The sequence below is a fragment of the Pleurodeles waltl genome, chromosome 10, assembly GCF_031143425.1.
Source record: "Pleurodeles waltl isolate 20211129_DDA chromosome 10, aPleWal1.hap1.20221129, whole genome shotgun sequence".
Lineage (NCBI taxonomy): Eukaryota > Metazoa > Chordata > Amphibia > Caudata > Salamandridae > Pleurodeles > Pleurodeles waltl.
Window position 1 is genome coordinate 926,073,241 of NC_090449.1, and position 12,554 is coordinate 926,085,794.

General features: G+C 42.4%; 1 protein-coding gene across 1 annotated transcript in view; it reads right to left on the reverse strand.

The window, feature by feature from the left end:
• The window catches only part of LOC138262031 (histone deacetylase 9-like), a 1,178,236-nt gene that overhangs the window by 1,022,905 nt on the left and 142,777 nt on the right, over nucleotides 1–12,554 (reverse strand). The window lies entirely within an intron of this gene.

Genomic DNA, 12,554 nt, shown 5'->3' on the forward strand with positions numbered 1-12,554 from the left:
GCGGGCGGTCGCCTTCAGACCGCCAGCCAGCCCAGCGGGAAAGAGGCTTCCACGATGAAGCCGGCTCAGAATCGAGCCGGCGGAGTGGAAGCTGTGCGACGGGTGCAGTTGCACCCGTCGCGTATTTCACTGTCTGCGCAGCAGACAGTGAAATACATGTAGGGGCCCTCTTACGGGGGCCCCTGCAATGCCCATGCCAGTGGCATGGGCACTGCAGGGGCCCCCAGGGGCCCCGCGACCCCCCCTACCGCCATCCGGATCTCGGCGGTCCGACCGCTGGGATCTGGATGGCGGTAGGGGGGGTCGGAATCCCCGCGGCGGTGCAGCAAGCTGCGCCGCCGCGGAGGATTCAATGGGGCCGCGGTACACTGGCGGGACCCCGCCAGTGGTGCCGGTCCGACCGCGGCTTTACCGCCGCGGTCGGAATCCCCATTGGAGCACCGCCGGCCTGTCGGCGGTGCTCCCGCGGTCCTCCGCCCTGGCGGTCAAAGACCGCCAGGGTCAGAATGACCCCCAAAGTCTACAAAAACAGATGCCAAAAGAAAATGATGTACTTTAGAATTATTGATCAACCTATGGCCACATTACTCATCGTCAAAGGACCAAGTACACTTTTGTGTAAGTCATAGCGTGCTTCAAATAGTAAAGCCTTGTTCTTGCACTAAGACCATGCCTCCACAGTTGTATCACTTCAAAGCACAGCAAATAACAAGTGGTACTATTTCCCAGTTCAATGATATTAAATTAGAATGAAAAGCTGAATTAAAGGTACTGGAATATGAAACAGTGGCATAGTTGACGTAGTCAGATCTCATCACCAGGCACCTAAACTCACTGTCCTATCTAACAATCATAAAATGTTATTATTCTAAACAAAGTTTTTCAGTTCACTACATTTATTTAATATAATTTGTTTTCCAATAAGTTCATAATCATCTTACTTATATATGCCAAATTTGAGGCTTACTTCAGGATAAGACTAGGGTATGAGCAAGGACGAACAGCTGATTGCAAACTTTTTCCTCCTCTTAAAATACCTTATAACCTTTGATTTGTTTGTTGCAATAGTAATAATGTTCCATTTGCACAAATCACATGCCAGACTGCCTTTTGCGATTCAAAATCCCAGGGCCAACTCTCACCATGAAACAGTTCTCTAAGCAAACCAACATTGACTGGCACTGAGTTCGTATTCTAGTGTGGACTTTGAATTAGAAATTATTTTTCAATGCCTTGTTTGTCACATGCGTGAAGCACATAGGACCTAAACATGTTACAATGTCAATTTTCACAAACTAGATCGCACATGTGCTCTAGGGTCATTTTTTGAGTCAGGGTCTGCACTTTCAAGAATGTCTCTGGTTTAAGGCATAACTTTCAAGAATGTCTCTGGTTTAAGGAATAACTTTGTACATTCAAACTAAGTTGTAATAGAAAAGGCTAAAAATCACTTTTCATCTGGAGTTTGACTAGCTCATTTACTGGTGCTCGCTTTCTCCCGTTAGCTAAGGCTCATATTGGTCACATTTTTCCTTCTTCTCCTAGGCTTTATCCCCTATTTAGACAAACAGATGAGGAATTCTCTGAGCTGATTGTACATTATTGCTGCCTGACTGCCTATCTGTTACTCTATCTAGGACAATGATTGTAGGCATATTACCTTCATTGTATACTAAGCTACTATGCATAGTTCCTTCTGTTACTCCTGAATCTGAAAATACTATCACTAGCAATACTTGCAGACTATAACATATTCAATCTTGTGGAAATTACATGAAAACAGTTGATATGCCATTGTTCCCATATTCTACTCCATAACGCACTAAAGGGCGGAGACAGTGAATAGAACCTTGAGCTGATGCATGCCACTCTGAAAGTGAATAGATACATAAGAGGGTGCCAGGCAGAGAGGTGTTGTTCCTAGGTAGTTGAACTAAGTTTGGCATGAGGGTTGCTCAGAGATATTTGTTTGTTTTGGATGAAAGTGGTGGCATTCTTGCTAGGGTAGGTCTGGAGGGTATTGGTGTGGCTGGGCAGCTCATACATAATAGGCCTTACCTAGTGGTGTGCACTACACAACCAATGCTGATGAATATGGAATCTTCACAATCCTGGCTGATCAGTTGAAAATTGCCGAACAGGCTAGGTGAAAACATAGTATACAGGCCAATAAAACCTGTTCCATTGCAAGTGTCTGTGGTATGCCTTTCTCTCACCAGATGAACTAGCTTGTTCTCATTACCACCTACTGCAAAGCATTATCCTGGAATTTGCTCATATTTATAGAGAAGTGTTCTGAGTCCACTGTTCTGTATTAATTATGGATTAGCATATCCACAAATATATGACAGTACAAATGTGCAAAATTGACTTTTGAGTTGAAAATTATACAAAACTGATTTATGACGGTTAATTTTCATCCCATAACAACGTTGGTGTAGAAAGAGGAAATTCTGAGAAATCTGCTAGAAATTCGGTATCACATAAATGCCTCATTCAACCCAAACAGCATCACCCTTGTAAGGTTGGACTTCGAATGACAGAGATGAAAGCCTGTTTTCCAGGTGCACCTTTGCAATTAATCTGAAATCACCTGGTAAGAATATAACATAGCAGGCCTTTCTGTAGAAAGCAGGTTCATCCCCAGAGCGGTCTCTTGCCACCACTGAGAGAAAACATGTATATTGCCATGGATATCACCCAAATCAAAAGTGCTCATTGAGTGAACAGAACAAGTAAAATAGATCACTTGTTACAATAGCATTGATCATTACTGTTGGACCTGGACCTAACTGCGGGGTCACCCTAGATTTTTGCTTTTCTTTACTGAATCTGTTTTTGTTGGCTTTTAGGACTCTGCGCATTTCACTCCCACTAACCAGTGGTAAAGTGCTTGTGCTCTCCCTAACGAACATGGCACATCTGGTATACACCAGATTGGTATGTTTAATTGACTTATAAGTTGCTAGTAGATTGAGCCCAGGGCCTGTGAATTGAATGATATAAGTGGGCTGCAGGGCTCATTGTGCAAACCACTAAAGTAGCGCTATAAAACATCTCAGGCCTGTCACTGCAGCCTTTAGTCTACTTTTAAACTGCATTTATACCTGGCAAAATCAGACTTTTGCCCGGCACAAACCTTCATGTTTAAAACATATGTCGCCTCTTAGATAGGCCCAGAAGGGTCATATAGCAGGGCACATGGTATTTAAAAAGTAGGACATGTGTACACAGGTTTTACTTGTCCTTTCAGGCAAATAACTCTGAAAAACATTTTTCACAGTAGCAAGTCTAACTCTCCCATAGACTAACATAGGGTTACCATATTACAAATAATAAGCAATAGCTTCAGTTTGGGAGCAGATTCAAGAATTTGTCTTCCATTCATTTGATTTAAAAAAAAAATTTTTTATTTAGATTTAAAAAAAAAATAAGTAAAAGCAGCACGTTAGGAGAGGTCACACAAAATAACACGCTTCAGGAAAACAGATCATAGATCAATAATAGCCAGGTTTAAGACAGCATACAAAAGATGCAGTTGGAAACATGCAGCAATAATGTTAAATCCTTACATTTGCAAGGATAAAGAATTTCAATTGCATCGGTATCTAAAATGCCGGTCATGCAAGAGAAAGACAAGGGTCTAGATTCTAAACATTGAGAAGCAGCTTCTTCAACGTTTTTAACAAGTGATCCCCCTCCCACCATTATGAAATCAAAACCATCACAGGTTTCTGGCAAAAGAAGTCAGGAAGGCAAGCTCCTATGCCAATCCAAAAGCAGTACCCACTCGCCTTTCCCTTCCTGATGGCTTTTTTGCCTTTTCTATCAAATAGAGCCCTTTCCAGATTAAAATGACCTAGTAGCCGAGCAAGCCGGTGCTGAAAGGATGGAGGATCTTTATCCAGCCAGAGTGACACTATGCATAGGCGTGCTACTGCCATAGCAATAAATACAAACTATAGGGTGGCACTCGGAATCAATTCATTATGTACTTCCATCAGAATAAGTTGAGGGGTCAATTCAATATTAAGGCCAAGGCATGAATGAAAACATTTTGCGACCTCTCCCCACAGTGGTTCAAGACTTCAACAGCTACCAAACATACGAATGGCATCAGCCTCAGGGTATTGGCAGCGGGGACATGTGATGAATACAGTCCCTTGACCAGCTAGCTATTTTTCAGGGGGGTATAGTACAAGTCAAAAATAGTCTTGTAGTGCTGTGCTTGCAGTTTAGCTGAAAATAAAATAGTTCATACCAGCTCTAGTGATTCCAGAACAGAGTGCTCTGTCACCCCCAGCTTATTCTGCCATTTTGCGGCATGCTTTCCCAGATCATCCACAGTGAGAGTGTTTAAGTCACTGTAGAGTTGACTAATGGACCATGATTCCCTCCCAACTAGATGTTCTAGCAACTCTGTATTCAGGAAACCTCAGACATCCCCCCATTTACTACTTAGAAAATCCTTGTAAATGCTTAAAAGAAATCTTTCTGGCATATCTGAAACCTGTCCCGCAGCTCTTCAAATTAAACTATTCCGCCAAGCACAAAAAAAATCCTCCAGCCTCTAAATTCTATAGGACATCCAGTCAGTAATATAGAGCCCTGAGAAATATGTGGTAGGAGTGTGTTTCATTGTAGCAGAATGTAATGGTGAATACACCCCAGCCCCAGTTTTTTGTGAAGCGGAGCCCAGACCTTGTAGCACTCATATATATCGTTATAAACCAAACTTTTCTAAAGTAGCTGGGCTCTATTTGTTTCTTCTTCCCCAGCAAGAACTCATATATAGATGGGATTCTGGCCTCCTGATCCCTAAAAAGTGAACCCATATATTGAAGAGCGGCTGCCCAATAATAACGTTTTAGATCGGGTACAGCCCAGCCACCTCTAACTCTGAGTAGGGTTAAATATTAAAGTGCCCTTCTAGTCTTGGAGTAGGCCTAGATATACCATATGATCATTTTATTCATGGATTTCAACCAGCAGTTATTGAATTCAAGAGGGAAAGCCCAAACAAAATACAATATTTTTTTGGCAAGAGGATCATCTTAATGATATTTCAAAGACCCATTATAGATAGAGGCAGATTGTCCAGTCTGTGCAAATCTTTGTCTGCTTGCGCCACAACTGGAGCTAGATTGAGGTCGACCAACTGGTCCAGTTCAGCTGTTATAGTGACACCTAAATACACAGCCTTCTCCACCACCCTACTATTGATAAATCCTGTATGGCAGTTGATGACTACCTGAGGTTTACTTTGATTAAGTGAATAACCAGAAACCACCCAAACATCAGTGCTATTCACTCTATTTTACTAATGCCTCCACTGGCCAAGATGTCACTATGGCCACCTCATCCATGTAAGCAAGCACTTTGGTATCCCAACCTTGGTACTTCATAAGAACAGTCATAGGGGTCAGCTCCAGTTTCTGAATGAAGGGGTCAATATAGAGCACAAATAATAGAGGGGAGCAGGGATACCCCTGCCTTGCCCTTCTCTGGATTTGAATCACATCTGACTGCCCCCCTCGCAGATGTATTCTAGCTCTAGGATTTTGATACAATGCTCTCAGTGCATTAATATAGCCTGGCCCAATAACATACAAACTCATGACATGCCATAGATGGACCTAAGAACCCCTGTCAAATGTGTTTCTGCATATAGCAGAATTAAAACTATGGGGTTCCATGAAACCATTGCTAAGTCGAAAAGAGCTACAACACGGCAAGTATGATCTATAGTGCCCCTTCCAGGGATAAACCCATGTTTCCATGGGGAGAATAATTTGCTCATAACTGAGCTAACCCCTGTAGTTAAAATGTTGGAGTACATTTTTTATTGTTAATAATAAGCGTTATATGCCTGTGTGATCCTGGGCCATCTAAGGGTTTGTCTTTTTTGGGAAAGCGATAACCCTGAACCAGTCCTGCATTGTGAAACCCTTGAGTTTTACTTGGTTGTCTAGTCTTTCACAACACTCAGCCCTGGTCTTTGTAGTTCTAGTATTTCTCCCAAAGTGCTGCCCCCTGCTCACCCCATCTACATCCCTGCCCAACCGCAAAATCCCAGCTCCAGACCACCCACCCAGCCAACCATCCAAACTCACACCTCCTCTGACCCACTGACCCCCCATCCTGATCCGCCCATCCCTACCTCCCCTCACCACCATCTAGAAGCAATCAGACCCTCAGAGCCTGGGTGATGGCCACTGATGCCGCCCTTCATGTGCTCCCACCCTCAGCTTGTAAAATACCAAAATAAATTAATACCACACAGTGAAGCCCAGCACATCCCCGTAACTGTGCCCTCAACATTAAATATGATGCCAGCAACCAACAACCCCATCCTGCTTCCCCTCACCCTGATCACTTTATCCCCATGCATTTGCTGCAGCAATGCATCTTTCCTTTAATACATCTGGGAGACCTAGGAGACTTTCCCTGCCTCAGCAGATATCTCTTTCATGTACTCTGTAGCTTTTATCTCAGACAAAAATGTTCATGATTTGCCTTTAAAATTAACTTTTAAGCAAGATGGGTTTAACAAAAAGACTTTGCCTCCCAAATCCTGAAAGGGTTTAATGAGCTGTCTAAGCCACCACCTTCGCTCCAGTATGGTGTGGCAAAAGCTCAGACGGGCAAAGAAAGTTTGTCCATCATAATTCCACTGGCGTCAGGTTGTGCTTTTTCAAAAATTGCTTGGTGCAGCAGCAAATTCCTAAAGCAAACTAGAATGGCCCTGGGTCTATCAGCTTTCCCATTATGCAGCTTTATTAGCATTAGTGGAAACCGGTGCACCCGCTGAACTTCCAGGTCCCAGTTCCAAGCAGGCAGTTCGGGAAAAGCTCCCTTCAAGATGTTTACCATAATTGTTCTGCTGTCACTGCTCTCTATTCCTTCTGCCAGGCCCAAAAATCTCAGACTGTTTATGCGTTGCCGGTTTTCAAAATCTTTCATATTCCACAGAAGGTCAGACATCTGGGATCGCTGCGATTTGGTTTCACCTTGAAGAGCCCCTACTGTGCAATCTTCCATCGCTGATATCAGGGATCCAATTTCCACACAAGTTCTGTTGACCTTTCTGATAGCCCCCTGGACTTTTTTGTTGTCTAGGTGAACCCTGTGACTTTTATTGCTAGTCTCTTCCTGCAACTGTTTTATAGAGCTGTATATGAGACTAAGCATGGGCTCCTCCTGACCGCGGAGGCCTTTGATCCTCATTCTAAGTAGTTACATTTCCTGGCTGCAGGGAGTCATCTGGATAGGTTGTAGCGGAGTAGTCCAATTTCAGTGTTCTGGCTACTGGGGATCTGATCTGCACTTCATTAAACTATTTTGAGTTTACTCCTGTGTTTTCTTCCCCCAGGGTTGCTTTTGGTTTACAGAGATGGTTTGTCCTCTATATTTCTTGAACTCATTTCTGAAACCTCCAAAACCCCTGAGGATATTGAGAGCATGTTAATATCCAAGTCACTAGGATCTGTGCTGGAATAATTGGGGTCATCCATTAGAGAGAATAACTTGTCTGTATGTTTGGGAGAGCCTCTGGTAATATCCTGACAGGAGACCAGACCTTTCTCATGACCCAATTTGCTTTGCATGGGAGTAGAAAGTGCTTGTCTCAGTGCCTTCGAAAGCAATTGTGAAGCCTGACCCTCTGGCCACTTGACGTTGGAAATAGCATAAGAAATAATCCTAGACAGACATGCCCCCATGACTTACTTTCCAAGTTCTTGCCCAGCCTTCTTCAGAGGCATCACCGATTCAGGCTTAGCCAGACTAGAATTTGTTACAATATTACAATTAGACACTTTTGTCTGTATAGCAGCCACCACTCTGGTCTTTGTAGTTGTTACTACCGGCACTCCCTCCAACATGCCCTTCTGTACTCCCTGAGGCTCCTTACTGGCTTTGGGATGCTGCGGCTGGCTACTTTTGTCTGTCCTGTCCACCACCATTGTGGGGGGTCATTATCTAGTACCTCCCCTGCTTTTCCATGGCTGTCTTTTCGACCTCTTCCACCAACACTGGCTTTTCCAGAGTCTACATGATTCTGCCCAATGGCTACAGTAACTGGGAAGAAATCCAAAATAGAATGCTGTGATTGCTGGCTTTGCTGGGATGACTGCCCAGGCTGCGAGTCGTCCTCATTAGGTACCTTCCCATGCACCTGCACTCCTATCAGAGCCTCCTCCTTTCTGGGGAGTTTCACTTTGGGCTTTCTAGCCCACAGGCTGCTTCGATCCATCTTCAAGCGCGTTACACCTGTACTGTACCACCTGTCTTCTCTTTCACGCTGCATCTTTGACGCTTTGGGTTGCATACTCCGTCTGCAAGGCCATAAGGGTCTAGCACCACTAAATGTGTAAGCCACCCACAGAAAGAACCAGGCAGTCCGCGGGCCAGGGAAAACTGCCAGATCTGCTTGACCTACTAGCATGGCCTGATTCAAAGCTTCACACGCTGCCTGTAATGATCAGTGAGTACTCTGCTGGAGGGGGGTCTCCAACAGAAGAATATGGGCATCTCTATTCCCTGCTTCATATGCTTCATATGCTTCTTATTTCGTTTCCCACACCTTAATTCTTCCCCTCGTTCTCACTGGACTGTTTGACAGGTTGAATAGAGGTCAGTTTAATGAAGCAGGAAGTTGGGGTGAGAGCTTTGCTCCAGGCATATTACATAATCGCCATCTTGCCTCTCTTCCACTCATTTGAATTGTAATTTGACCTCCACTTTAATGGTAAAGTTGGATTTTAAGTTGCTATTTTCAAACTGTCACTTTTAGAAAGTTGGCATTTTTCTGCCAAAACCAAATGTGTTTTTCTGTCCAGGGTCAATTGTTATTTGCGCTTCTGTGCCCTGAGGTGTATTCCTTTCAGACAGGGGACAAAAGGGCCTGGGAGTGTGAAACAATGTTCCTCTCCTGAGCAGGATAGCCAGGGCATTGTAATCAACCCTTCCTGTGTTCCAAAGAGTAGCCTAAGGGCTGTGGTTCCCTCTTCCTGGCTTTTGAAGCTGCCTGCTCTGGCAAATGCAGCTCACAGCTAGGCCTGCCTGCACTTTCTTACCCTAGATAGACTGCAGCCAAACCCAGGGAAAGGGAAGAACGGGCCAGAACCAGCTTAGGCTAAAGACAAAGAAGGTGCCCCCACACACAGGCTAACACTGCGTATAAAAGTGGCACCCTTGGAACACATCTGGACATTCGTAGATTCAAAAGAAGGACTGTTCTGTGAGCTGAATCCTGAAGAAAGAATGGACCTGCTTGCCTTGGACCAAGTATCTCAAAAGTGACAACAGTCACGGGTTGACTGAACTCCTGTTTGCTCTACCTGGACACATCAAGCTTTCGTGCAACTGCCCAGCTGACCAATATCAATTGGACCTGCCAGGACCCTGATGCTGACCTCTGCTGGAGTGAGTCCTGACCCACAAAAGGTGCCCCCAGATACTGAACTCTTGGCTTTGTCCCAAGTGAATTTAAAGCTTGCCATGTCTCCTGCCAGACCCTGGAACTTTATTTGTTGCATGACTAAAACTAAACACTAATTGATTTCTTGCAACTGGATATCCCACCTATCAAGGGTGGAATATCTGGTAGCAGGGTATTGTTTAGTGTGCTTGTCATGGTCCATGGACCAACAGCAAATTCAGGCTGCTGTGTAGGGGTTTGCTCACTAACACATTGGGTAGCCCTTAGTAAAATGCAGCTGCATGGCAATCATATACAAGCATTGTTCCAACACTGGAAGTCCAGCTCCAAGTGACATGATACTTCTGATAGCATGGAATAACCATTGCACAGCTACCAAGCATATGCAGTTTGACTCCTTTTACTTATGGCCCTGAGTAATGGTAGAACCTATTCTCCCTATTTTGTAATGCCAAAAATGATTCTTCTTTATCTGCTTTATTTCTTGCCCTATTTGTTTTGAACTTCAAAACATTCCATGCTTTGCATTTTATGAAGCTTTGTGCAGCATGAAAGTATTAAAAACAAACACCAAAGTCTTTACACTTTTATGCACTGTTCTTTAGCGGTGTAAATAGGGAGTTAAACCATTGGGAACATTTGTGAATGCCACTGAAGTCATGACTTTGGGAGCCTTCATTGTCTTCTCAATGACCCCCACTTCCACTTCCTGACAGCACCTGTGTTCCTGCCTAGGACCCTGACTCCGTATTGCGGAAAAATGGCTTTACAATGTAATACAATGCATTTTCCACTGTTACAAGGGCCAGGTGTACTAGATACTGGCTGCAACCAACTGGTTGTAATAGCAAACCAGCACTTTTGAAGCCAGTATAGACTTTTACAACCTGACCTATGTACTGATCGGTATGTTTGTTAGATGCTGATTCAGAGTGTGTCATAATCCAATCTAAATCATGACTATTGCTAAGGTAGGTAACATAGTGTAACTCACACCAACCGGTGGCCATCACAGCGATGGTGGTCTGCTAGGCTCAACAGACCATCATGTCTGTGATCACGTTTAATTAAACAATTTAAAATATACATTATTTTAAAAACCTTTTTCCTCAAAGGAATCAGAGCTGTGTTTGAGAAAAAAAATCTTTCCTCTTTTTAAGTTTGTATGAGAGTTTGGGGCTATTGCCCTGCTTGTCAACAAACTTTTTTATTACATTCATAAAGAGGAAGGGGTCCCAAAGGGACCCTTCCTTTTTGCAAATGGATCCCAACCTGTGATCCGGGGACCTTTGTGGTTTGCGAAGCCTCCTCAAGAGGTTTAAGGCTACTTAGAAAATTAAATAATATTAACAGATTAATAAAGTGTATATAATTAAAGTGGCTAAATGTACAACTGAAAAATTTAAAGCAAACTTTAAATGTCAAAGAATTTGAAATTGGAGGTTAACAATTTAATTTGTATCCTCCGATTGATTATTGGGAGCAGTGCAGGCGCATCAAACAGAAACTAGTTTGGATGATTTATGGCTTCAATTGAATTTAGCAAAGCTCCTAACTTCATATTAAAATTCATATTTTATTTTATTATTTATATTTTTTTGCAAATTAACTAAAATGTGTTACCATTTGTGTATGTGTTTGATGAATGCTTTTTTCTGTATTTTTGTGCCTTGCTTTGCTGTTCAAATCATCAATAATGTTTAGGCCAGGGTCCCTGGCTAACCAGTAGTTACTCCAATAATGATTCAGTGGGGGTTCCCAGGATCCAGTAACGATAAAGTGGGGGTCCACAGAAGTCAAAAGGTTAGGAACCACTGATTTACCACCCCAAATCAAGAATGAGTATGTTTGCAATATTTTGCAACCAGATTAGAGGCTCAAAGCTCTGAACTATCACATACTCAGTATTTAGAAGTGGGGCACCCAGAATACGCCCCTCCCAAATACTGAATTAGCATGGGAGTCAAATTATATATTACACGTTTATCATGTAACTAGAATCCTAAAATGCAAATCGAATTGAACTCTTCTAACTTTTAGGTGCTCTACATAAATAACTACTGCTTTGAAAAGATTGAGATGGAAACATGAATCTGAATGATTAGAGATCAATATATTTTCGTAGCAAATAAGAAATCACGCTTTTTAGCTTATTCAAATTATTGTTTAGTATGTTTTGCTTTTTTTTCCTGCACCTAAATAAGGCCCTTCCCTCAAATCTTCAACTGAAAAAATTAACATAATTTGGGCACAATGTCCACCTATTTAAGTCCTGAATATAGCAATTATCTGGTGAAAAGATAACTTTGCAAATCATTGGCGCCCGTGTGCAACATCCACAGCAATTATTCATGCGTTTAAGCTGGAAACAGTTTGTGTTGTCATTTTGCAAACTCCGTCGAAGTTGGTGGCTTGTATGGCATGTGGAGCGAATCCATAATCACACAAAAAATAGTATTCCCAACGGCTTATATAACTTTAGCGCTGGTCATAATATAAGTGCTCTAAAATTACTTGTTTTACTAGACACTATAAAATCTTACCTAAAATATCTTAATTTTATAAATGGCGTGCTCGCTCATCAATACTGTATTTATCTCATGAACAGTATGAATCACTCCTGTATTAAATAAAGTATTTCATCTTACACATCTTTGAATTCACTCCAGTCAGAGATATATTACTCTCTCTCACAGACTAGATTTGGAAAACGAATGCTGCCAACCTTGTGAAAGTTTCAGTTGCATATCATTCATACTTTAGAATGATTGATGGGCATGTTTTTGACATAACAAGCAAAAATATCTTGGTATTTGTCTGTGGGAAAATCTACAATCTACAGACAACAAGAAAGCACAATATGCCTTATAAGTAAATCATTATCAAAGGTTTAAAACGGTGACCTTGAAAATGTGTCCTTAAAGGCTAATACAATCCATAATTAGCTATGTATATTACACGGGGACAGTTATGTGGAGGAGCTAGCAATTTATTTTGATTCATTGGCACTAATATGCCCCTCTGTAAATCTGAAGAAGTAGTTCACTGATAATTTGATGTGTGCATTGTAAATGAGGTAACACAGTTTACACATTGATTAATGTTTGTCACA